Source organism: Lepidochelys olivacea (assembly GCF_965140295.1).
Source record: "Lepidochelys olivacea isolate rLepOli2 genome assembly, chromosome: 16".
NCBI classification, from domain to species: domain Eukaryota; kingdom Metazoa; phylum Chordata; order Testudines; family Cheloniidae; genus Lepidochelys; species Lepidochelys olivacea.
This window is the reverse complement of record NC_140426.1, coordinates 12514239-12538470: the sequence shown is the minus strand read 5'-3', so window position 1 is coordinate 12538470 and position 24232 is coordinate 12514239. Positions and strand designations below refer to the sequence as shown.

Sequence of the window (24232 nt, the reverse complement as noted above, 5' to 3'; positions counted from 1 at the left end):
AAACTGTGACATCAGGATGCTGCTAGTGAAACCTGTGATTATAGTAGTAAGATTTTATGTTTGTATTTTGTATAATTTAAAATAAAGGATAAAGAATAATAATGTGGCATGTATTAAATGTATTGGTGTATGATTTGACCAGATACTGCAGCCCTGCTTTCTAAAAGCAGAAAGGAATGGCCTAGTGGGCCATTAATGCATCAGCCAGAATCTGTATCTGAGCTGGTTTCAAGGCCATAACAGACCGTTTAGGGTCACCACTTTGTTGTAGGTTTAGTATTTTAAAATAAGTAAAAGAATGCAATGATTGTTTTCTCTTACATTGCAATTTGATGTTCCTGTTCAAATGCTCAGTGTAAATCAATTCTGTGTTGTGTGTGAATGAGGAATGTGTGTGTGTTAGAAGATAAGAGTGAAGGCCATCACCAAACCAGATGTTCTAGGGAGAAACCGAGGACAGACACAAGGGCACCAGAAGATTACAACACGCCCCAATTGAAATGTCAGAAAAAAGCAGATTGATGACTCTAGAAGATGAGGCAGGCACCTATCAATTGGGACAAGATAGCTGTGATCAAAACCAGCATGGGGTAACTCCCTGAGAGACTTGATGAAAGAATGAGAAGGACAATTTAAGAAAACAAGCACTTGTCAAACAACAATTGATTACAGCATGACGGTGCAAAACTCATTGGTCCCAATGAAGGAAAATCACTATATAAACAGGGGGCCTTGCCATGAAACTTTGTGTTCGTCTTGCCAAGACTTCCCCGGAGCATTGTGTCATGACCAACGGAACCCGGCTTCTCCCTACCCGTGATCAACCTAGCTGGCCACTAGATTGATCCGAACTCTGGACTGGTAACTATAACATCCTCTGGTGGGACAATGTGTGCGTGTGTGTGAGATTGAATGCATATGCTAATTGTTGTATCTTCAATAAACGTGGCGCATTTCCTTTTCCCCTGAAAAAGATCCCGTGTGCTTCTCATAAGCATAACATGATGCCCTCGTCTTCCTCAGGAAAGCAAGAAAGCAAGGCCATGCACAGCCCTCTTCTCAGCCAAGTGAGACCTAGGTGGAGCTTAGGTCTGGCTCTGGTGCCCAGCACAAGCCCCAATCTCTGAAGACATCCCTCTGCCAGCCAGTGGGCAGGGCCTGGGCTCCCCACCCATCTGACCAGTTGCGGTGTGGGGGGAGCTGCAGCTTTCTCAGGTGTAACTTCCTCTCCAGGGCCAAAAGAGGAGGAATTGCGATTCTCTGGGAAGTTACTCTTCACAACTCACCCAGGGTTGGATCTAGCCCATCTTGGGGATTGCTCCACTGCTCATTAGCCCCTTTACTGCTTGTTTTACCAGAGCAGCCATGGACTGTGGAGACTGATTCCTTCCCCCACACCACAAGTTGTCCCTACTGTTCAGGGTCAAGCTCCCTGGCAGGACAGAGGTAGGGAGCTTGCATTGGCACTGGTTTGCATGCTATTTCCATAGCTAGAGGATATGGTTCCCGCAGGCTGTCAGTCTGTGAGGAAGGGTGATACTCGAGTTAAGGCAAATGTCTACTAAGCAAGAAGGTTGGGTTCAATTCTTGGCTCTGCTGTAGACTCCCTGTGTGACAGTGGGGAAGGGCAGTCTCTCTGCCTCGGTTTCCCACCTGCAATATGGGGATGATACTTGCCTTATCTAATTATACTGTAAGATCTTCTGGCCAGGGGCTGTCTCTTGCTATGAGCTTGCACGGCACCTGACCCTGGCCAGGAGGTGGCTTTGCTATATTACAGATAATAAAGTTGCCCCTTTTCTCTGGCATTAAATTCACTCACAGAACCCTTCCTCCCTGCCAACATCTGTGAGCTAATGGATTTAAAATATCTTCAGCACAGTTACAGAAAATGATTGGCCAAATAAATAGCTTCTTAAATGTGCTTTCCTTTTCAAGTTAGTCCCATTTTGTTCAGTGTTTGTACAGCACTTCACAAAATGGGGTCCTGATCCTTGACTGTCGCCCCCAACTGCTAACACAAATACAAATAAATATTCACTATCAGCAGCATAAATGCCCTTCTGGAATATAAGGGGGGGGGGCTTAATCATCCTGGATTGAGCTGGGAGGCAGAGGTCCCAGGGACATTGCCTATTGTGACTAATTTCTCTCTCTCGGCTGGCTGCCATTCTTGCTCCCAACTTGGTGAGTTTATCAAAAGACAACTAAAAAGGCTGTTTTTCAGACATTCATCCATCTGTCCTGTTAATTTGCTTTAAGTGCTGCTTTACCAGGGCCAAGCTTTTAAGTCCATTAAAAGTCTAACCACTCGTCTCGAGCCGAGAATGCTATAAAGAGGCGACATTAATCCTGCTTCCTCTGCCCTCGCTTTGCGGACAGTCTGACGCTTGCAGTTTAAAGTGCCAAGGAGGCATCTTTTGGCAGGGCAGCCAGGCTGGTGAGAGATGTGGGGAAACTCAGACTCCCCAGGACATGGCGGGAGCGGGCCCTTAATGTGTCTGTTCAGGTCTTTTGGAATATTTTGCACTGGGTTCTGCTCTCTTAACGAGCTGAGAAGTTCTTGGGGTGAATGTGGGAAGGGGCCAATCCTCTCACTCAGGCTGGAGTAAATCAGGAATAACGTCACCAATGTCAAACTGGCGCAAGTCAGATGTGGGGCAGATTCCCCAAGAGCACCGGCTTCACACAAGTGCAACTCTATTGCCCGCGGTGGAGTCGCTCCTGATTCACACCAGCCTGAGTGAGAGGAGAATGAGGCTCCACATATCATGGCACATTGTTTTCACCTCAGCCTTTCAGCAGCAATGAATGGTCTTGTGCTTAGGTCCATAGCTGAGTACTTGGGAGACCTGGGTTTGAGTCCTTGCCCCACCACAGACTTCCCGGACAAGCCACTTAGCCTCTCAGGGTGTATCTACACTAAAGTTAAAAACTTGCAGCTGGCCTGTGCCAACAGAGAGAGGCTCATGGGGATCAGCTGCGGGTCTGTTTCATTGCAGTGTAGACTTCCGGGCTTGGGCTGGAGCCTGGGTTCTGCAAGGTGGCCCTACGAGGTGGGAGGTTCCTAGAGCTTGGGAAGTCGACACAGAGCTCTGTGAGTCAGCTGCCACGGGCCCACTGCTGGTGTCTAATTGCAGTGTAGTCATACACAGAGGGGAAAGTGAGGCACAGAGTGTAATTGGGATAATAGTATCATAATCATTGATGTATTTCTCCTCAGAACATCCCTGGGAGGTAGGGAAGTGCTGAGATGATGGGGCAGGGGAGCACATAAGGACCTAAAATAGATAAATTATGGCCTTGGCATGAAAAAGAAGCTTCCCTCTCCATTATTCTCTCAGCTTCTTCAGGCTGCTCCAGCAGCATCCCTCATTGCCATGCACCTTCTGGGGTTGTGATAGGCTAAACAGTCCCTTAATGCCACAAGTATTAAGGTAGCACTCAGGGTGGCAGAATCTTGTCCTAAGAGAAGGTGGCAGAAACTAGCTCATAACCATGTAATTCAATTACAGGGGAGGAGGGGGGAAGAAACTTTCCCTAAATTCAACTATCACTTTAAACAATTGAGAAGGGATCAGAGAACCATATGCCAGCAGAATGGAAAAGATAAATATCATATAATGAGACAGAGTCGCTTGGGTCCTGGGGAGATTAAGAAAGACACGTAGAGGAAGGAGTGGATGGTGCTGGGACTGAGAGGAAGTGAGAGGTAATCACCACCATAAGGACTGAATATTCCCCAGAGAGGAAAAATTAAACATGTTAATATTCCCAGTGAAAATGCAGTAACACTTGTATACTGAATCTCTCTGATCTCACGCCCTTTGTCCAGTATCTGGCCGAAAGGAAGAACCACCATCATCTGAGGTGGACCCAGGGTAAAATTGATGGAAGGAGAGGACCCTGAAATGGACTTTTGTGTCAATCAGGAATGGACTGTGGATCCAGCCCCAGGGAAGAGAGGAACAAACATTGGATTTATGTAGAATGAAATGAACTGCATGAGACAGATGTTAGTCACCTCGCTTACTGCACGACTGGCAGGCACTCAGATACTATGGAGACGAGGGTGGCATGAGAACCTAAACAGAATCAAATAGAACTCAGGACTCTGCTTTTGCTGAAAGGTGGACAAGAAAGCATTGATGATTTGAGCCTGGCATTCATTTAGTTAGACCACCCTAGCTCCTATTTCTCCAGAAAATCAGCCAGAGACCCAGAGGCATGAACTCCGAGAGCAGTGGGAAGCTAGAGAGCTAACAGTAACGTGTTCTGCCCACGTTCAGAGGTGTTTTCCTAACTCATCTGTCGAATCGCAGCAAAGAAGCACCACAGACACAAAGATTAAGGAAACATTAGGCTGCCAGGTGGCAGCTTTGTCCCGGTGAGAAGTCCATCTTAAACAGCAGGGGGTCAAAACTAATTTGTCCATTTGATTTCCAAGAAGTTGATGCTTTCACTGCAGTAAATGAGTCTTGTAAATGGAGATCACAGCAGGGCCCGTTGTTTGCTTTTGCTTCTGTCAGGAGCCAAGTCTTAGGGCTTTCACATGCCACTCTGCATTCCAGACCAATAAAGGCAGCCTTGGGGCCTTTAACTTGGCCTTAATTAGTGCTGATGGATCTTGGGTGCTCTGAGGCTGGGCTCAGCAGCCTTTGCAGAGCTGGGAAGCAGTCTCCTTCATTGCTTGAATGACAAAAAGGTTCATTGGGGCCTAGTTTTGAAATGGCTCAATAAAAGTGGTTATGACATGGCCGCAGGCCTTGAATTAACAGCTGATCCGACAAAGGAAAAGAGGAAAAACAGCAACCAATTAAAGTCTCTGCTCTTGCAATCCAGCGATGGACCAACTTCCAAAGGTCTGGAGGTTTGGGTCAGAACTGAATGCAGCACAGTGTTTGCTTTTCTGCACCTTTTCTGGTTCTCTTGGGTCTGCAAAATTCGAGTACGTGGGGCTGGCGAGGCTCTCAGGACCTTCTGCGTTGTAAGTTCTGTTGCGTTTTCTCTGACGCTTTCCACACATGGAATAAGTTCTTTGATTCTCGGTGAGTTTTATTTCAGATTAAGAAAATGAATGAGAAGAGAAAGAAAAAATATGATAATCTCCACTAGAGAGAGAGAGAGAGAGAGTGAATACAAACAGTGTGTGCCTCACCCAATAGCATTCTGCATGTGAATTGACACACAACATGGTCCCTGCTTCTGCAACCTAGAGGGGGAACACCTCTACATTGAAAGCTACAAAAGACAGAAACAGAATGGCAAAATCTCCTTTCAATCAAACAGGAGGATACACCACATTTCTATGTCTAGTTATGGTGACAACGCCATGAAGCCAGTCTTTTTCATGGGTATTTCAGAAGTTATCCTTCCATGCACAATTAGCCGGCAGAGGCACCTGAGAAAAGGGAATATGATGAACTCAACCCGAACTCAGAGGTTATTCTAAGTTACAGCTTTGAGCTTGGGTCGAAGATCTGAATCAGGTCTAGTTTCCCCAGACTGATTTCCCACCTAATGGGACATGCTATCAAGAGGAGATGGTGTCAGGAGGAACCTTCACCAAAGAAATTGGTACGCAAGAGAAAATCAGAGGCGCCAACTTTGGGCCTCACTTTGATAAGCACAGGATACTGGTACAAAGTCAGGCTGGGGTTACTGCTTGAGGATGTAGCATTGTGGTCTGTTCTAATACACATACTGGCCCTCACATATGAGAGACGACCACCCACAAAGCAACCTCACCATCCTCCTTCAAAGCCCACCTTAAACCTCTCCTTTGCTGTGATGCCTACAAAAAGCTTAACAATAGTTAGGCAGCTGATGAGCCCACTCCCCTATCATGCTGAACAGTGTTGTCTTGCAAAAAGAAAAGGAGTACTTGTGGCACCTTAGAGACTAACCAATGGCTGTTACTCTGAAAAGTGTTGTCTTGCTGTTTCCTTTTGTCAGTCTGCCTGTCTCCCCTGTTGTCTCTAGTCTTATTCTTAGATTCTGAGTTCATGGTTGCAGAAACTATCTCTTCGCTCTGTGTTTGTACAATGCCCAGCACAACGGGGCCCTGGTCCAGGGCTGGGAATCCAAGGTGCTACTGTAGTACAAATTAATAATCATAGCAGCATACAATATCATGTGTCCATCATCTCTGCTTGGTCAGAATGTTGCAGCTTCTTCTGTTGTGTGCAGACATCACCACAGCAATATAAACCTTTGTCCCCCTCCAGAGGAAATTGTTTCAGTGCTCTTTACAAGGGCTTCCCACCTTAAGGCTACCATCTGGTGTAATAGCTAATATCCCAGTCTCTTCATACTGTTCAAAGTCTCCTGGCTCAAAGCACTTTCTGGGGGAAATGCAGTGGAATAGAATGATTCATTAGTTAATTTTGTCTATTTAAAGTACCAGGTAAGTGCCAAGTGTCTCTTACAGCTTGTCTCCAATACCTTTGCCCCTAAAAATCAAAGGAAAATCTTTCCCCCAAAAGTGGATCATTTTTAGTGTTGATCAGTGGGTCAGGTCCTTCAATAGCTGGGGGCTCGGCAGGAAGAGGAATGGTTTTGGGGTTAAGGCACTGGGCTGGGACTAGGGTGATCAGATGGCAAGTGTGAAAAATTGGGACAGGCGTGGGGGGAAATAGGCGCCTATATAAGACAAAGCCCCAAATATGGGACTGTCCCTATAAAATCAGGTTGTCTGGTCACCCAAGCTGGGAGTGAGGAAATCTGGTTTCACAATCTTGCTCTAGCTCAGTACTTCTCTGTAGCCTGGTTCCAGCCACTTAATCTGTCTATGCCTCAGTTGTCATCTGTGACTGTGGATAATGCAGCTGCCTTTCTTCAGTTCTTTGTCTGAGCAGATTGTAAAGTGTGGGTGTTGGTACAACACGTAGAGCAACAGGCCCCTGATCTCAGCTGGAGCCGCTAGGTGCTACTGTTATAATACTAGACTATTTCTAGCACCCCGCCATGAGAACAACTTTCATATACACTTGGACAACCTCATATAGCAGGGCACTGCTGCCTGGCCAGGTTCAGGTCAGGTCAAGGTGACTCTCAGGTTTGAAGTTAAGTGAGTTCTGCATTTGTGACTATTGCAAGCCGGAAAACTTTCTTTTTTGTTGTTTTCTTTGCTTAACAGTGCTGTGACAAAGTTAATGCAGGACAAACGGCTTTATCTGCCTGTGAAAGGTATGTGAGAATGGAGAGAGAGACGGGGAAGGGGGTGAAACCCCACAAAAATCAGGGGGAAATTACAGTTAAGAAGGGATTTAATTGATCATGGTTTAGATAATGTCAAGTGAAGTTTCTGTTCTCAGCCCAAGTACAAATGAGGAAGCGAAAGGACTAGATGTAGAAATTAAAGAAATACCCATTCAAAGGCAAACTGAGAAACCTTTTGTCACACAGAGAATCATAAGTGTGTGAGAAGTCTCAGCAGGAAAGGTTCTCAAGGCAAAATAACACTGGGGGCATTCAGGAAATAATTAGCTGGCTTCCTGCGGGGGAGCCAGTGGATGTGTGTAAGGAGGAAAGGAAGGGGAAAGGAAAGAGATAATATGCTAATAAAGGGAATGGCTGTGATGGGATATGGGGTCCTTTAACTCATTCCACCAAGTTTTGAAAAGGAAGAAGGGTTATGTTCAGTTTAATGAGGTCCTCTGGCTGCCAGACATGATTCTGAATGGAGCTCCTAGCTTGGTATGAGACACACCTTCCCCTAGAGACAGAGCTTTCTCTGCAGGGCAATAGGCGCCACAGATTATTTCAGAACAAAGGGGTTCATGAGCTGCTTCTGAGTCACACGTCCTGTGTGCACACCTGGGTGTGCGTTTGCCCCAGTTGGACCCGCAAGACTCACCACTGCTGGGCCTGTATCGTTCACCACAGCTGGCTCTCTGAGACTCGCCACAGCTGGACCATGTCAATAACCACAGCTGGATCTGCCTAGCTCACCATAGCTGGCCCCATCTCGGTCACCACAGCTGGTTCTATGTGACGCGCCACAGCTGGACCATGTCGGTAACCACAGCTGGGTCTGTGTGATTTGCCACAGCTAGATCTGCCTAGCTCGCCACAGCTGGACCCACAGCTGGATTTATGTCATTATTTTCCAGCTGTGTCAAATAGGTTCCCTGTCTAAGGGGAAGGTCTCTTTATTAATATTATTCCGAAAGCACCATCACCCTGATTGAAGTGCTGCTGAGGGTACAAACAAAGCCCTGCAACAACAGGTGAGCTTTGCCGTGTCCCCCGAATCATAGAATCATAGGACTGGAAGGGACCTAGAGAGGTCATCTAGTCAGGCCTGCCTTGAGTGCAGGGGACTGAAGTATTATCTAGCGCATCCCTGACAGGTGTTTGTCTAACGTGCTCTTAAAAATCTCCAATGTTGGAGATTCCACAACCTCCCTAGGCAATTTATTCCAGTGCTTAACCACCCTGACAGTTAGGAAGTTTTTCCTAATGTCCAACCTAAGCCCATTGCTGCTTGTCCTATCCTCAGAGGTTAAAAAAAACAATTTTTCTCCCTCCTCCTTGTAACAACCTTTTATGTACTTGAAAATTGTTATCATGGCCCCTCTCAGTCTTCTCTTCTCCAGACTAAACAAACACAGTTTTTCAATTTTCCCTCATAGCTCATGTTTTCTAGACCTTTAATCCTTTTTGTTGCTCTTCTCTGGACTCTCCAGTTTCTCCACATCTTTCCTAAAATGTGGTGCCCAGAACTGGACACAGTACTCCAGTTGAGGCCTAATCAGCACGGACTAGAGAAGAAGAATTACTTCTTGTGTCTTGCATACAACACTCCAACACTGAAGGTAAGTAGCTTTTCATACCGTGCCCAGCCCTCTGGTGTCTGAGCACCTGAAAGCAGACGGCCATAAGACTCTGTCTGCTCTGGACAGACCTTCTGCTCATTTGCTCTCAGCCACCTCCCAGCTATCTCAGCCAGACCCTGGGAAGGCAACAGCCCCCCCCCGCAGTGCACCTACGCTCATGCTTTGGGCTGGGGTCAGCTGCATCGGAGCAAGTACTCCATTGCAAACGCCCTAGCCTAGACCAGCCCTCTGAGCTGGCGTGTGAAAAATGGCATGTGAAAGAAAGGAAGGATGCTCTGCAGTGGTTAGGGCACTAGCCTAGGACTTTGAATTGACCCCAGGTCCCTCCCCTGCCTCAGACTGTCTGTGTTAGCTTGGGTAAGTCACTTAGCCCCTCTGGGCCCAGTTCTAAAAATGAGGATAATAATAGTGAGGTGTTTGTGAAGATAAATGGATCGCAGCTTGTGAAGTGCTCTGAAATCTACTGACAAAAAGCACGAGGTAGTACAATGATTTTCGGTAGGGCTGGTGGGCACATACCATTTGTGCTCTGAGATCCTGCTGTAATAATTCTGTGTTAGGCGGTAGCTCGTTTTCTCATTATGAAAGTGACAAATTGTGATGCTTTTAAACTGAATCTCCTCTGTTGCAGCCCACGGCAGCCCCCTCACCGGAGCTGCTTGGGGCTCACTAAAAATTGAGATGTGGTCTCTTGGGCGGGGGCGTGGGGGGGGGGATATTCTAGACGCTGCCACTTAAAAATAAATAACTGAACAAGCTGCATGTAGCTCCGAGGTGCCGGTACCACAAAAGGATAGAGACGTCTGGAAACTTTCCTGTAATAAATACCCCCGTCAGCCTTCGCCCCAGCTCACAGTGAGATTTTTCTCATGCCCATGGGCAAACCAGATTGTCCCTCTTAAAGCTCAGGGTAGCATTGGTTGAAAGGTATCAGGTGACACCGCTGGATTCTGAAGTTTGCTAGATATGCACAGAGCAGGTACGGCACTGGCAAGGGCAGGATAGACTTCCCCCCCCAGCTGTCCCTCAACCCTTAATTGGAGGGAACACTCGTTAAAGAAGGGAGTTCAGTCACCAGGTTCATTCAGTTCAGCGCTTGGCCTCTCAGCAGCGACTGCTAACAAGGGTGCCAATTAGTGTTACCCGTGCTGGTGGTTTTTTGCTCTATGGATAGCAGTCCATGAGCAACTAAGCTGGGACCACCATGTTATTTTAGCTAGGCTCATTGAACAGCTGCCAGACTGAAAATCATTATCTAGGTAAGGTAGATTTGAACCAGTGACCAGGTGTACCATAGGCCATTAGCCATTCCTGGTGCTATCCAGGCCTATGGAGGCACCCCATGTTCCCCTTTCAGTAGCAGTCCCGCATTCCACAGCCCTGCCCCTCCTCTTTGGATGAGTGGCAGCATATATATCTTCCTACTGCGTTTTCCACTCCATACATCTGATGAAGTGAGCTGTAGCTCACGAAAGCTTATGCTCAAATAAATGTGTTAGTCTCTAAGGTGCCACAAGTCCTCCTCGTTCTTTTAGCTTGCATCCTGGAGCCCAAGCACTCCCTGCCAGCTGGCCTAGGTGGAAATGTCAGACCAAGCCACTGGGATGGGGATTAATTGTGGTTAGGCTGCTTGAGAGCTGTCTCCTTCCATGGGTTGCACCCAGACTCTTTCAGAGGTAAGGACAGAAATCCAGTTCAAGTTCTTCCTTTTCTGCAGTTTGCACCCAGGGATCATTTGAAGTTGGCACACACCTTCAGCTCAGGTTCTTCTCCCAAGAGAGTTATCAAGTGGGTCTGTTCCACAGAAATCCACAGCAGATTTTATTAGCTGCCACTTTTCGCCTGGAGTGATCACCGGTAAACTGTGGTACCAGTTGGACATGGGTGCTGGTTGTGCCTTTGCAGGCACTTCTAATCTAGGGTTGAAAACATCCTTGTGTGGGGGTAAGAGAGAATAAAACCTTTCCAGAGTTTGGATCTTTAAAATGTTCCAGCTGGAGTACCTGAGTATTTCCCCCCACACCAGAAGTACCTTCAGGTGCACTGACAGTAAACCAGTGTGTGTGAGAGGCGTGTCAGGTACCTTGTTAGCTCCTCTACTAAAGTTTTGTTTTCCCTTTTTTATTACAGGCTGATAATGGAAGAGACAACACACAGCCTGGATCCGGGTGCAGTTAGCGAAAAGGTCATCGAAGGCTAAATCAGCATCTTGCCATGTCCCCAAGGTGATGAGACGGGCAGGCACCAAGGCTGACGGGTAAGTGGGGCAGAAAGACTGGATGGCTGTAAAAGACAAAGAAGCCCCACTCTCCCTTTGAATCCCTTGGCATGGGGTAAATTAATGAGGCGCTATAAAGCCTGGAGATTAATGCTCGGGTTTATTAGATCAGAAGAGATTGTGGGAGATCTGGAAAGGGACAACAGACAATGTTTAAACCCTTTAATCTGGCAGACGTAGGCTGTCGTAGGCTGTCAGGGTCACGTGTTCCAACCAGCTCCATGACACTGCGGATAATGTTAGACTTTGCACTGGTTTAATTGGAGCTTTGCAGTTGACCTTGGTCAGGCTGCCGCTAATTGTCTTAATTGAAATAGCCTGCGTGTGTGTGTGATGAAGAGGAAAATACAGCCTCAGCATTTTCAGCCATTATCCGACTGTTGGTGCTGAATTACACAGTCACAGCAGCCGCTGGCTGTGCTTTAGAGAAGGTGGCTGGATTTATGGAGAGCTTATAAAGGCCACATTGGATGCATTTGGCTACCTAGGGGAAGGGGAAAAAAATAGAAAGAAAGCGGAGAGACTGTATTGTTTTGTAACATTCTTCCTGAAGCAGCAGGTCTATCACCTCGCCAGCCGATCCAGTGGGTGTGGATTGTGGATTGAGCGGGGCAGTGGAAGAGGCTTAAACATGATATAATGACTCCGTCCTCCTTAACCAGTTGGAAGCTATCAGACATTACAGTGACAGAAGCCGCAGATACTACTATAGATGGATAGACTGTAAGCTCTTTGGGGCAGGGACTGTCTATCTGTCCTTGTGTTCTGTGCTCGTACAGTGCCTCGCACAGTGGGGTGCTGACCATGACGGGGGCTTCGAGGTGCCATGATAATACAAATAAATGAACGAATGAATAAGAGATTTAGCTGGGGCTACAGCTGGTGTAAATTGATGTGGCTGTGTTGAAGCTAATGCAGTTAAGCTGATATACACCGGCTGCCACTGTGATCCTGTGTCTTTAAATAGTCAAGAGCAAGTCCTATTGTACTTCCTTAGAAGTTTTTAAGGTCAGGCTTGACAAAGCCCTGGCTGGGATGATTTAATTGGGGATGGGTCCTGCTTTTGAGCAGGGGGTTGGACTAGATGACCTCCTGAGGTCCCTTCCAACCCTGATATTCTGTGATTCTATGATTCAAACACTCCCACATGAGGAAAAGAGAATGGGAGGCCAGGCAGCTAGACCTGGGAAGGAGTGAATAGCTGCAGGTCGCCTTCCCATTACCTGAGGGCACAGAGAATTAGAAATGCAGTGGGCCCGGTGTCTATTTTGCTGTTGCAAAGCAACATTCATCTGTGGGGAATCATTTGTATCTAAGAAAAAGACATCTCCTTAATTGGACTCAGTGATGAGTCTTCCCCCAATTAGCAGGAGCCAGGCAAACTAAGTAAGATCATTCCAGCTGGTAAGAGTCCACTCCTCCTCATGACACAGATATCCCACCAGTTGCTGGCCTCCCACCAGCTGAGCTCCACCGAGTAGCCACCCCACGGCAAGAACAAGCAGTAATGGCATAGGAAGAAGGTGACAGATGGTAGCAGCAGCCAGGGCTTAGTTATAGAATCACAGAAATGTAGGGATAGAAGGGACTTCAAGAGGTCACCTAGTGCAGCCCCTTGCACTGAGGCAGGACCAAGTAAAGGTGTGTGACCGGTATGTATCTAACCTGTTCTTAAAAATACCTAGTGATGGGGATTCCACAACCTCCCTTGGAAACCTATTTCCCAGCTTAACTACCCTCACAGTTAGGCATTTCCCTTAATATCTAAGCTAAATCTCCCTGGCTGCAGCTTAAGCCCATCACCTCTTGTCCTGCCTTCAGTGCTCATGGAGAACACTTGATCCCCATCCTCTTTAGCACAGCCCTTCACATAGCTGAAGACTGTTATCAGCTCCCTCCTCAGTCTTCTTTTTTCAGGACTAGACATGCCCCGTTTTTTTTAAAATCTTTCCTCAGGGGCCAGGTTTGCTAAACCTTTTACGACACTTCTGCAGTTCCCAAGGAAAGGCCATGAGGGGCCAGGTTTCATGAACCCCAGCAGCAGTGGCCACAGTAAGGATCATTTATAATACATTAGCACTCCCAACTGAGATCAGGGCCCTATCGTACTAGGGGCTGTACATGCACATCGTGAGAGACAGTCCTTTCCCCAAAGATCTCACAGTCTCAATAAACAAGACAGAGACAGGTTGGGGAGAGGAAACTGAGCCAGAGAGAGGGAAAATGACTTGCCCAAGGTCACATAACAGGCCAGGGGCAGAGCCAGAGTGGAATAACACTCAAGTGGTTTAAGTCGTAGTCTGCTGTCTGAGTCAGTGAACCACATGCTTCTCCAAGGGGAAAGACAGGGCAGGCTAGTGGATGAATCTCCTTTCACTCAAGGGGAATGCGCTCCTGGCACTGTCATGCTGCATTCAACAGGAGAGTGGCTGTTCCTCCCCCTTTGCTCCTCTGGGGTTGGGAGCAAGGGCAGGGGCTCGGCCCCTAAGGCTCTCGCTTTCCCACACTGTGAGGATCTGGAGGCTCTCTGCCGTAAGAAAGGTTTGGCAGCCCACAAAGATGCAGCCCTTTGTGTTAATTTATAAGATCCTGGACAGCAAGAGAGTTCATTTAATTGAAAGATGTAATTATCAGGTGTTGGAGGCGAAAGGGCTCATTAATTTCACAGACATACTGTTGACTGAACTGTCCTCATTTCAATTTTTCACTCCACATCAAGGCTGAATCCACATGTCAGTGCAGCTAGAAGGAAGCCGGAGAGCTCTAGGTTTCTCCAGGGAGGACGGCCGCTCTGGTCTGTAACCCAGCACGGAACGACATGCTCCCCCAGACAGGGCAGGCTTTTATCATGTCACTGGGAGTGCTAAGCAGCCATTGGTGTATGCAATGACAGGAGGAGCTAATATGAATCCTGGTGTATTGACCCAGGTGACTTCTAGGCCTTCCCCTCGTGTGACCTGCAAGCCAGGTTAGGCATAAGGGCCCCGTCTTCTTTCCTCTGCTCCCTCTGGCTCTGGTTCTGCATGCAGGAAGTTCTACCGCTTCAGGCCAACAATCGCTCTCCCTCCCCGCTGCCATCCCTTTCAGGGTGCCTCTCTGGAGCATGCCCGGCTTCAGTTATTATGATGGGGAAGGGCACTTCGGGAAGGGGGCCAGTAGGGAAGGCAGAATGCAGCATGGGAAGCCGGAGTGCTGCTGTGTAAGGTGAGGACAGTCGCTCCTGAAAGCAGCGTAGGGAGGGGAAGCAGAGGGAAAACTCCTTCCAACCAACCCACATTTCCAAATGGAAACCCAGGGGCCCATGAGCATCAGCCTTGAAAACTGGGCCCTGCACAGCTTCAGCCACTAAATGGTCGTGGGAAAGAGCGGGTGCTTTGAGACCAAGCACAGAGGCAGCGTCCGCTCTAGAGGCTCCGCTTAGCTGTTAGTAGGATTGGGGGCCATTCGTCCAGCTCGTGGGAGTAGCTGGTTAACAGGGTCCCCTACTGGAAGGCAAGGGAAGCAGCTTGCAAACACATGCATCTTGTTCCTACTGAAGTCAATGGATATTTTCCTATTGACCTCAACGGAAGGGCCCTAAGACACGGGGAGTTCTAGGCGTTGGGGCTTGCTAGATACAGGCAGCTCTCAGTGACTTCAGTGGGACTTATCTCCACCCTGCCACAGGAGCGGATCAGAGCCTCAGGAGCGAGTACTGTATGTGAGCAGTATCCTATGCCTGCAGAACCAAACCGCTGACCTGCCCATTTGGGCTCCCTCCCTGCCTCCGCTCTCCCTTCCTAATCGATGCTGCCCTGCCATCACCCTCCCTGCATTGGTATTCTCTCCTGCTTGCCAGTCTGCACTTAGATTTATGATTTATTTAGAATTGGATTACATCGAGGCTCAAGGCCAGCACTCCCTAATCCGTCTCCATCCCCGCCACGGCCGTACACAAACATTTGTTTTAGCTGCATCAGCATCTCTGGCTCCCGAAGAAGGATGCCCATTGTTAATTGCTATAGCAACGGCAGTTCAGGGTTTGGGCTTTTTATTTATTTTTTTACGCTCCTTTCTATGCCGAACAGCCCTGGCTTCATAAAGTAATAGATATTTATAATTTAATAGAACGGTGGCAAACCCAAGTTATGCCGTCGAAATGCATCACAGCCAGAGTTGTTCTGTTATTTGTTTTTGTGCTGAACAGCAGCGTTTTAAGTTATCGGCCTCGCACACCCATAAAAAGGGAGAAGGAGGGTTATATAATTGTCACTGGTATTTATAGCGATTGGTTGCAAGGTGCCAGCAGGTCTGCTATCAACAATCTCGCCTGAGCTGACATCAGGGTCTGGGCCGCTTGCAAATATGCTGGTCGCTAGTATCTGTTGGGGTGGCAATATTTGGATAAGGTGCTGTGGACAAAATGCATCCCTGCTGTGGGCCTATTAAAGTCTGTTGAGTTACACTTGTGATCATTTGCCCCCCCATGGGCTAGCACTGGGAGCTAGGAGAATTAAGGCACAAGAAGGCTCAGAGATTGGGGTTCAGTATAAATCAGGCGTAACCCCATTGAAATCACTGGGGTTTTGCTGTGAAGGCAGAATAGAGGCCAAAGGTGTATCTCTACCTCACATCCTCCTCCCCTCCCATTCCCTGACCCTGCACCAATTTTGCACAGCAGCTGCAACCTAGCCAGACTGTTCTCACTCCATTCATCCTCTCAGGCCCGGTTTCCTATCTGCTTGGGGAGTCGCTCTGCAGCACTGCTACTGAACTCCATCCCTGCCCCCCCATTCCCAGGGCATCTCTCCATACACTGAAGGGGGAAAGCCCTAGGCCAGATGCTTTGCTGCGAGCTGTTTGGGGGACAGAAGATTGCATAGAAAGTGGCAGGAGGAGGTAGGGAAGGCAGAGCACTTCCTTAAACAGCGTCTCAAACCCATCAGTGCTTTGATTTGCTTTCCGAGAATGCTTTAGCTCAACAAACAATTGCAAATACACAGTCGCAAGGTAAAATGAAAAGCCCGCAGGCATTAATTATATATAGAGATATTAAAAAAAGAAGCTACTGCTTAATTATTGTTTGCAAATCTCGGTATTTAAATTGACTTATTTGCAAATGTCTGTTTAGAAATTGACTTTGTAATTATAAAGTCGGTGCAGGCATATCACAGGCCCTGGAGGGGTCTCTAACGAGGAATGATAATGTACCAGGCAAAGTGAACCATCCTGAGCTGCATTTTAATAACCAAGAGGTGCTTGGAGGGGGGAGGTGAAAGGTCTGCTGGAAATCCCAAAGCCAACAAATGAAGGAGCGAGAGACAGAGAGAAGAGAGCGGGGGGTGCACATGCAGAAGGCGAACCCAGCGGAGAAGGGGCTGCAAAGGACAAGCCAGGTATTGCTCAGACCTCAGTGATTGGATCAGGCTGGTAATAACCTCCGTTTGAGCTCTGAATGAGAATGAGGTTGTCTGCTGGCATGATACTGCCTACCAGAAAGAACGACACTCAACATGTACCCAGACATCCCCTGGTGCCTGGCTCTTGCCACAAAGGGGAGAGGACTCAGCTACGTCCGAATGGGCAGTGTGAAACATGCAATGGGCTGCATGTAACATGTCAAGGCATGTGCAATGCCTGGCTCTGTGAAGAACACAGAGAGCTGGGCAGTTTGTTGATGGTAAGGGCTGCATTTGTAAAAAATATTTTGCTCTGTTCAAAGCTATAATGCTCAGAATGGTAGCATGCTCCACAGGGGAAGCTATGGATCCCTCATACGTGTCCAGGGGGAAACCCCTGAAAGTACATGAAGGCAGGAGAGAAAGAGTTTGACCCGCTTTCTCTCTTGGTTAAAAATAAATGATAATCAACGACACTAATGGGGAGTGAACCTGTGACTGATCGCTGGATTTAAAAGCATGGGTTGCACTGTTTGACCCAAACAACCACCTCTGTTAGCCTTGTCGTGGCTACAGATTTATAAACCTCTGATGAAGTTCATCCGCTAGGTGGCGACAAAGGCACACACGGTCAATAACAGGTGGCGGGATGTAAAAATAAAACAATGTTAAAAAAAAATCGCAAACAAAAGCTCCAGGTTTTGACGCGTCCGCAAGTCATAGTCAAGTTATCCCTGATTCGTGAACATTCAGTGGGTCCTGTGTATTCAGACAAACGTGCAGGCGAAGACAAGGTCTGAAAATTAAACAGGATCCACGATCCTGCTGTCAAGAAGGGTAAAATTGAAGGCCCCACTGACATCAATGGCATCAAATGGCAATCCCATTCATTTAATTGGGGATGTGGTCCACCCAAATCTGAAAAAAAAATGGCATCTCTGTGCCAGCATAACTATGTTGGTCAAAGACAGTGCATAGCCCAAGCCTCAGTAAAGGCTTTTTCCATTTATCGTAAAGCACCGAACAAGTGTCCTTACAATTAATTTTAAGCAAAAGAGCAGCCTGAGTCTAGATCCATTCAACTCTTCTCTCCAATGCTGTTCATCACAGTGTTTGCAATTCCTTCCCCAGGGCTGTCTGTGACTCTTAAACGCAGAACATTATGAATAATTGTTTTGTGGTTATAAAAAAAACCCACGCATTTTGAAAGGTGCCACGAAGAATAGGGACATGTACAGTGTCCTGAAGGAAGGTCCTAGGACAGTGGGGCATCATCTGAAAAACTGGGACTGTCCAGTAAAACAGGGACAAATAAACACTGTACTCAGCTTGGTAAAACTGGTACTTGGTACTCAGCTCAGTGAGTTTCTCTTCTTCATTGTTTCACTAGCCCAATGCTTTTGCATTTAGGCTTTCAGTTATGCTGGGGAAATGTTTAGATAAAAAATACTGCTTTCATTGAATTAAGCTACTTGTCTCAATAATTTAAAACACATCTGCACGAGACCTTAGGCATTGAGTCATCCAGCAGAAAATGTTTGATTGCCCTCATGTGATGCTCGTGTTTCATCAATTGGCTCCAGTCCTCCAGTGGGATGTGCATTGTCAGTTGGGCTCTGAATAGATGTAAGAGTCTGATTGCAGGATCAGGGCTCAGTCTCATATAGTTATATTGATACACATGTTCCTCTATGGGTGGATTCTAGACAGAGCATCTGTAGCATCCTATTTACTTGTATTTTATGCTTTTCACCGTCCTTTAATTTAATTCTTCTGCTAGCATAATAACTGTTCAAAGAGGAAGTATATTACAACTCATATTCATGAATTAATTAAAGCCATCAAAGAGTCCACAAAGTCTGCCATTGATTCAGGATGAATGGGGCCCACAGATAATTAATGACTCTCAATGACAGTTTTTGAAAAATTGGTTTCTGGGAGCTCTCAGAGTATGCTGGATAGGTTTCTGTTTTATAAGCTTTATCTGTTCTGAAAGACACACACAAAAGAGAAAGCAGAACTGTCCCTTCCAATATTTATTAGACCATTATATATCTGGAAAAGAGTTGGGTTTTTTTTTTGGTGTTAGATATTTACATGTCAGCTGCTGCAAATTCCACCTTAAGTCACTTAATAGCCCATTAAGAGATTGTCTTGATGAATACTTATTAAGTACAAATCCTGAATCCATTTTCAGGTTTATTAATTAAAAGATTACTATTGGGATCTTGTGGCACACATCCCGGCATCATTTTGTGTACTTGAAATATGATGATTCTTTTACTTTCCCGTTAGAATATTTTAATGTCTGCCTACGGAGAGAAAATGGGTCTATACATTGCTCGGTATATATCTTTAGGCATTATTACTAATGATAATTAATAATAAATACTAATTATGGGCTGGAGCGTGCTTCTGGGAGGCCCTGTGCCGAAGGGTTTGTCTACACTGCACGCTCCTTACGGCGGTGTGAAGAGTTTGGATGCTGCCTGCCACAGCACGGGTATAAATACCAGTGTAGACAGCACTGCTGAGGCGAATAAAGACATGACTGACCACTGTGGGTGTGTACTCTATGCAGCTCTCTACACACCTAAGCCATGCCTTACACGCACACTGCTATTTTTAGCAGTATAGTGTCCCGCAGCCACCCCCCTGCCAGACCTTCTCACTGATGTGTGGATGCAGTGCGAACACAGCTTATTTGAAGGCTGCCCTGTCACTACACATGCCCTGCACTCTGCCTCAAAGGGTGTGCAAGGTAGACGTAACCTAGGAGAAACCCCTGTGAGACACAGTTTCCACCCTGCGTCCCCGTTGCTTCAAAGCAGTGGAGTGTTGATGCATGATTGTTGGCCACTATCACCAGTAAATTAAGATGTGCCAGCATGATGAAAGGGAGCTAACCGCGCTGGCTGTACTTGGGGGTTGGCAGAAGTTGAGTCAAGGCTCTGTCCCTTTTTCCATCCCTCTCCCACATCCCTCATCCATCAGTCCAGGGCAACCCCTCTTAAGCTTGGTCCAGGCAACCCCAGCCAAGCAGGTCTCTATGAAAGGTTCTATTCCACCCCCCTCTTACTCTGCTCCTTGGGTATATAGCCCAGGGTCCAGTCTAACCTAATGGATACTATGCACCCATGTGCTGACAATGTGGTTGTAGCATTGTATCCCGATGTACAGCCTGCAGTGGGATAAAACTCAACCCCAGCAAAATATACAGCAAAACCTGCATCAGGAGCATTCTCAGATAGGCAGCATTCTATGCTAAAAGTCCACTTTTACATATCTCCAGGGGTCTTGTTAGCATTTGTTTGACCTCTCATTAAAGAGCCAACTCGACAAGGCAACTGATCCTGGCTGGTCCCCTGGGTGACTGGCCAGTGAGGCCTGCTTTAAGCAAACAGTTAAAGAAACAAAAAACCCAGCAGTCCAGATGAATACACCAGCATCACAGCACCTACAAAACAAAGCTGTCTTCAGTGCTTTTTCATAGGCCAGCAGGGAGTGACTAAACAGAGCCTCCAGTGGGAGCCTATCCACCCTTAGTTACTGGAGTCATTATTGCAAATAGCTGCTTGGCTCTAGATTTAACAAGGCAGCACTACCAAGAGATGGACTGAGGAGTGCAGAGTCCATGGACAGAAAGCTGAGAGCAGTTTCAGCAGGTACTTGAATCCCAAACGGGTTATCTTTATTCATGGATACTGCTGTCCTTAGAATATCAAATTTGCAATTTTGCAACTATTTTTTGCAAAAACTTCATCCACTTCTTGGACCAAAATACAAAAGTGGGACCAAAAATGTAGTTGAAGCTGAATTTTGCAATTTTTCAACCAGCTCTAATAAATGTGTTATTGTCAAGAATATGTGACCACTTAGGACCTCACAATAGTCACCATCCTGCAAACTGTGGCCAAGAACCGCCCCCCACCCTCCAACCATGATTAAACAAACACGAAAAGCTTAAAAGCTTAAAATAATATGGAACTAACAAAGCATTTGCAAGCCATGACTCTGCTTGTGTATTCTGGCTGTTCCGCCTACCCATTGTCTATTTAGCTGGCAGGTTCTTTAAGGCAAGGATTGTCTCTCACCCTACGTTTGGACAGTGCCCACCACAATGAGGCCCTGCTTTTGGTTGGGGTCTCTAGGCAGTACTGCAGTAACAATAAAGAATATTAATAATAACTTGGAACTTCATGGTAATTGCAGGGCTAGAACCCATGTCTTTCCACCCCAAAAGGGCAACTCCCTGCACAGAAGAAAGGGAGCATAAAGCTCAGGCATAGTCACACTTTCAGGTTTCCTTCAATTCAAGGAACCTCACTCATTTTAGTCCCTCTGTTATCTGTGTTCCTCACATATTTAGTGTCCCCTTCATTTTTTCTATTGAAAATGCTTTGCATCAGAAAGAATGACTCACGAGCGTAAGGTTATAGAAGGAATCATTGACACAGAAGGAAGGAATATCCCATAGTATTTAAAATTTACTGATCCTAGAATACAGTACCTAAGAGCCTCTATGCACGGGCTTATTACTGACAAACCCTAAGAGCCTCCATGCATGGGCTTATTACTGACTTAAACGAAAGTCCCCGACATGAAAGGCTTGCAGAAATCAGGCCCAATTTCAGAGGTGTCTTCATGATGTCAAGATTAATCTGCTTCCTCGTCACACCCTTTTCTCAGTGCTGACAAATATGCCATTCAGGGTGCCGTTTTATTGTCAATTGCAACAGATATGGAGATAGGCTCATGAACTCCACCCCCACCCCGACACAGGATGCAGAGCGAGTCTCTTTGTTTTGGTCCTGGGAAAAAGGGGACATTTTCATAGAAGCATGGAAGAATTAGATGTTCTAGGCCAATCTCATGGCAAAGAAGTTAATCCTGCAATGAAATTGGATTTAGCACCTGAGGATGAGGCTTGGCACGTGGGTCTGGGAGAGCTGGCTGCAGTAAAAGTTACTGCCATACACAGGAGACACCTAGAATGCGGTAGTCAAAGAATGCAAGAGTTTTAGTTCTAGATAGACTGTTTTGTTTTCTTACAGATATAACACCCCAGTTATAGCTGTAAGATGGCTATAACTTGGGCTGTAAATCTGATGCTTGTCTATCAGGGTGATTCAGGAATAACTAAAGCCACCCTGCCGCAATGTGGTGAAATGGACCAGAGCCTCTTCCAACTAGAGATGGATCAAACCACATGTGGCCCAAGAAGCTGTGGGTGCCAACTGACAGAGGGCACATAGGTATATAGAGGTACAGTAGAACCTCAGAGTTACAAACACCAGAGTTACAAACTGATGGGTCAACCACACACCTCATTTGGAACTGGAAGTACGCAATCAGGCAGCAGCAGAGACACCCTTCTCCCCCACCCCCCCCAAGAGCAAAAAGAGTACAGTACTGTGTTAAAGATAAACTCCTAAAAAAAGAGAAAGCGGCAATTTTCTTCTGCATAGTAAAGTTTCAAAGCTGTATGAAGCCAATGTCAACTTTTGAAAGACCAGCCATAATGTTTTGTTCAGAGTTACAAACAACCTCCATTCCCGAGGTGTTCGTAACTCTGAGGTTCTACTGTATAGGGATCCCCTGGGTTCAGCAAAAGAATGATACGTAAGATCTCTACTGAAAGCCTGTGTCACACTGGTCATCATAATGTTTGTGTGTGTCTATATGAGGAATTATGTAGATAAACTAAAAAACTGTGTTCTTGTGGTCTGTAGATAAAAACAGGTTACTCAAACGAAGTGTCTCTTGAGACTCCAGGTCTCCAGGTCGAAGGTAGGAGACACTTATCTCCATGTTGGATATGTCACACAATAGGTGTCTATTAGCATACTAAATCAAACACTAATGAAGAGCTAGTGAGGACTTTAGAAGGAAATTAACAGGAAGCAGTAAACAGCGGGGGCTGGATGGGACCTTATTTTCATGTAAACACTAAAGGTCTGTTCTGGAATATTTGGGGTGCAAAGAGACCCCTGGCATCCTTCACTGAGGAAGTAAACTGACAGTGGGTTTGCTTAATGGGAAAGGAATCTCAGCCAGGCTTGGCTGAAAATGCTGAGAAGAAATTTGAGTGAGATACATTTCTTCAAAGAGGATAACTGGTTAGTTAAGTTTAGTCTCTAGAAAGCATGTTATAATTTTGTTTCAGATGTAACTATTTGTTTCCAATATTCTCACCCTCTGTTATGTGCATCTCTGTTCTTTGAGAATAATAATTAGTCTTGTTTTTGCTATGTGTATATAGCTAAGTGCTGTGTGTTAAGAAAAGTGGTCATCCTGAGTTGAGTCTTACACGCTGGTGTATACTACGCCTTTGGGAGTAGCACCTTCCAGAAATGCATTAAACAACACATGCATACAACTGAATATTCAGCTCCACTGCCAATTGCCTTGACTTCTACACACACATTGGCCAAGAACACATTGCAAAGGCACCTAACTCAATCTGGAGAGAAAGAGGGAACATGAGAACAAGGTAAAGAGAGAGAGATTCTGTTGCTCCAGATGCAAAAGAAAAAAAAAAAGATATAATTGAACTGCACAAAATCCTCCACATCATGGATAATGGCAGCCTGCTGCCTGGGTTACCTTTCTTTATCTGTGGATTAGAGATGAGCGAAAGGGGTCATAAAGAGAAATTAAAGCCGAATAAATTCAGGGCCAGCATTTGGTAGCGGCTGATTTCCTGTCATTTACAAAGCAGAGCACTAGGAGGAATGAAAAAGTGTGGCAGACATTTTCTCGGCTCCGGAGGGACAGTGTCATAAGCTTCTGCCACCTTTGCTCACATTGAGTAGATCCTTACCCTTCGAGTAGCCCTATTGATTCCAGTAGGACTATTCCAGGAGTAAGGGACGATTCAGTGTGAATAAGGGTGACAGACTGAGGCTCTCCATGCCCCAAGCGTTCAGGTCGAAATGCTCACGGCTCTCTGGCCACAGGCCCTGATCCTACCTCAGCTCTACACTCTTCCCAGGTAGGTAAACTGAGCACTACGGCCAAGATTGTCAAAGGTGACCAGCAACTTGGGCAGGCCTCTGTTTTTGGGAGCCCAGTTTGGGACACCTTAAAGAGACCTGATTTTTAGAAAGTGATGAGCACACACCCTGCTGGAAGTTAGGTCCTTTAAGGTGTCACAAATAGAACAAAGCACACAAAATCATGAATCACTTGAGGAAATCTTGGCATATGTCATGTGGATCTGATAAAAGCTGAGCCCTTGTCTGCTCTGCCTAGCACTAAAAGACCTCTGTCTGCTTTTGGAAGAGAAGGGATATTTCCTCAGGTCCTTGGCCAAAAGCTTTCCCTTGTGGCACAGAGGTTCCTCTTGGTTACGCCTTTGTGGGCTGTGGGGGTTTAACAGGCTTTGGGATCTTTTTTGGATGAGCAGTGCTCTCCACAGTAAGTTATGTTTGTTCTTTTCTTCGAGTGAAAAATGGTATATTTACAGCATACACAGAGAGAAAAATTAAAAAAAAATAGCTTTGCTGGAAGGTTGCAGTGTAGCACTAATTTATGTCTTAGAATGATAATACACAAGAACCCCAAAACAGAGAGAGAGAAAACAGGCTGCTCCCGAAGCAAGGCACAACTCACCTCACCGTGTTTAAGCTGGCTTTTTACAGAGTAACTTTCTCTGCTCACACTGCACACTTTGCTACAGAGCCCCCTAGCTTGCAAACAGGGCCAGGAAACACACCTGGTTTTAAAGTGATAGC

At 46.3% G+C, this 24232-nt stretch overlaps 1 long non-coding RNA gene across 1 annotated transcript; it reads left to right on the top strand.

Moving 5' to 3' along the window:
* The first annotated feature begins 738 nt into the window (after positions 1–738).
* On the top strand, positions 739–11924 carry LOC311532095. Its single transcript, XR_014714336.1, has 3 exons — positions 739–861; positions 10971–11097; positions 11672–11924. It is a non-coding gene; the product is annotated as an uncharacterized lncRNA (long non-coding RNA).
* Positions 11925–24232: the final 12308 nt, after the last annotated feature.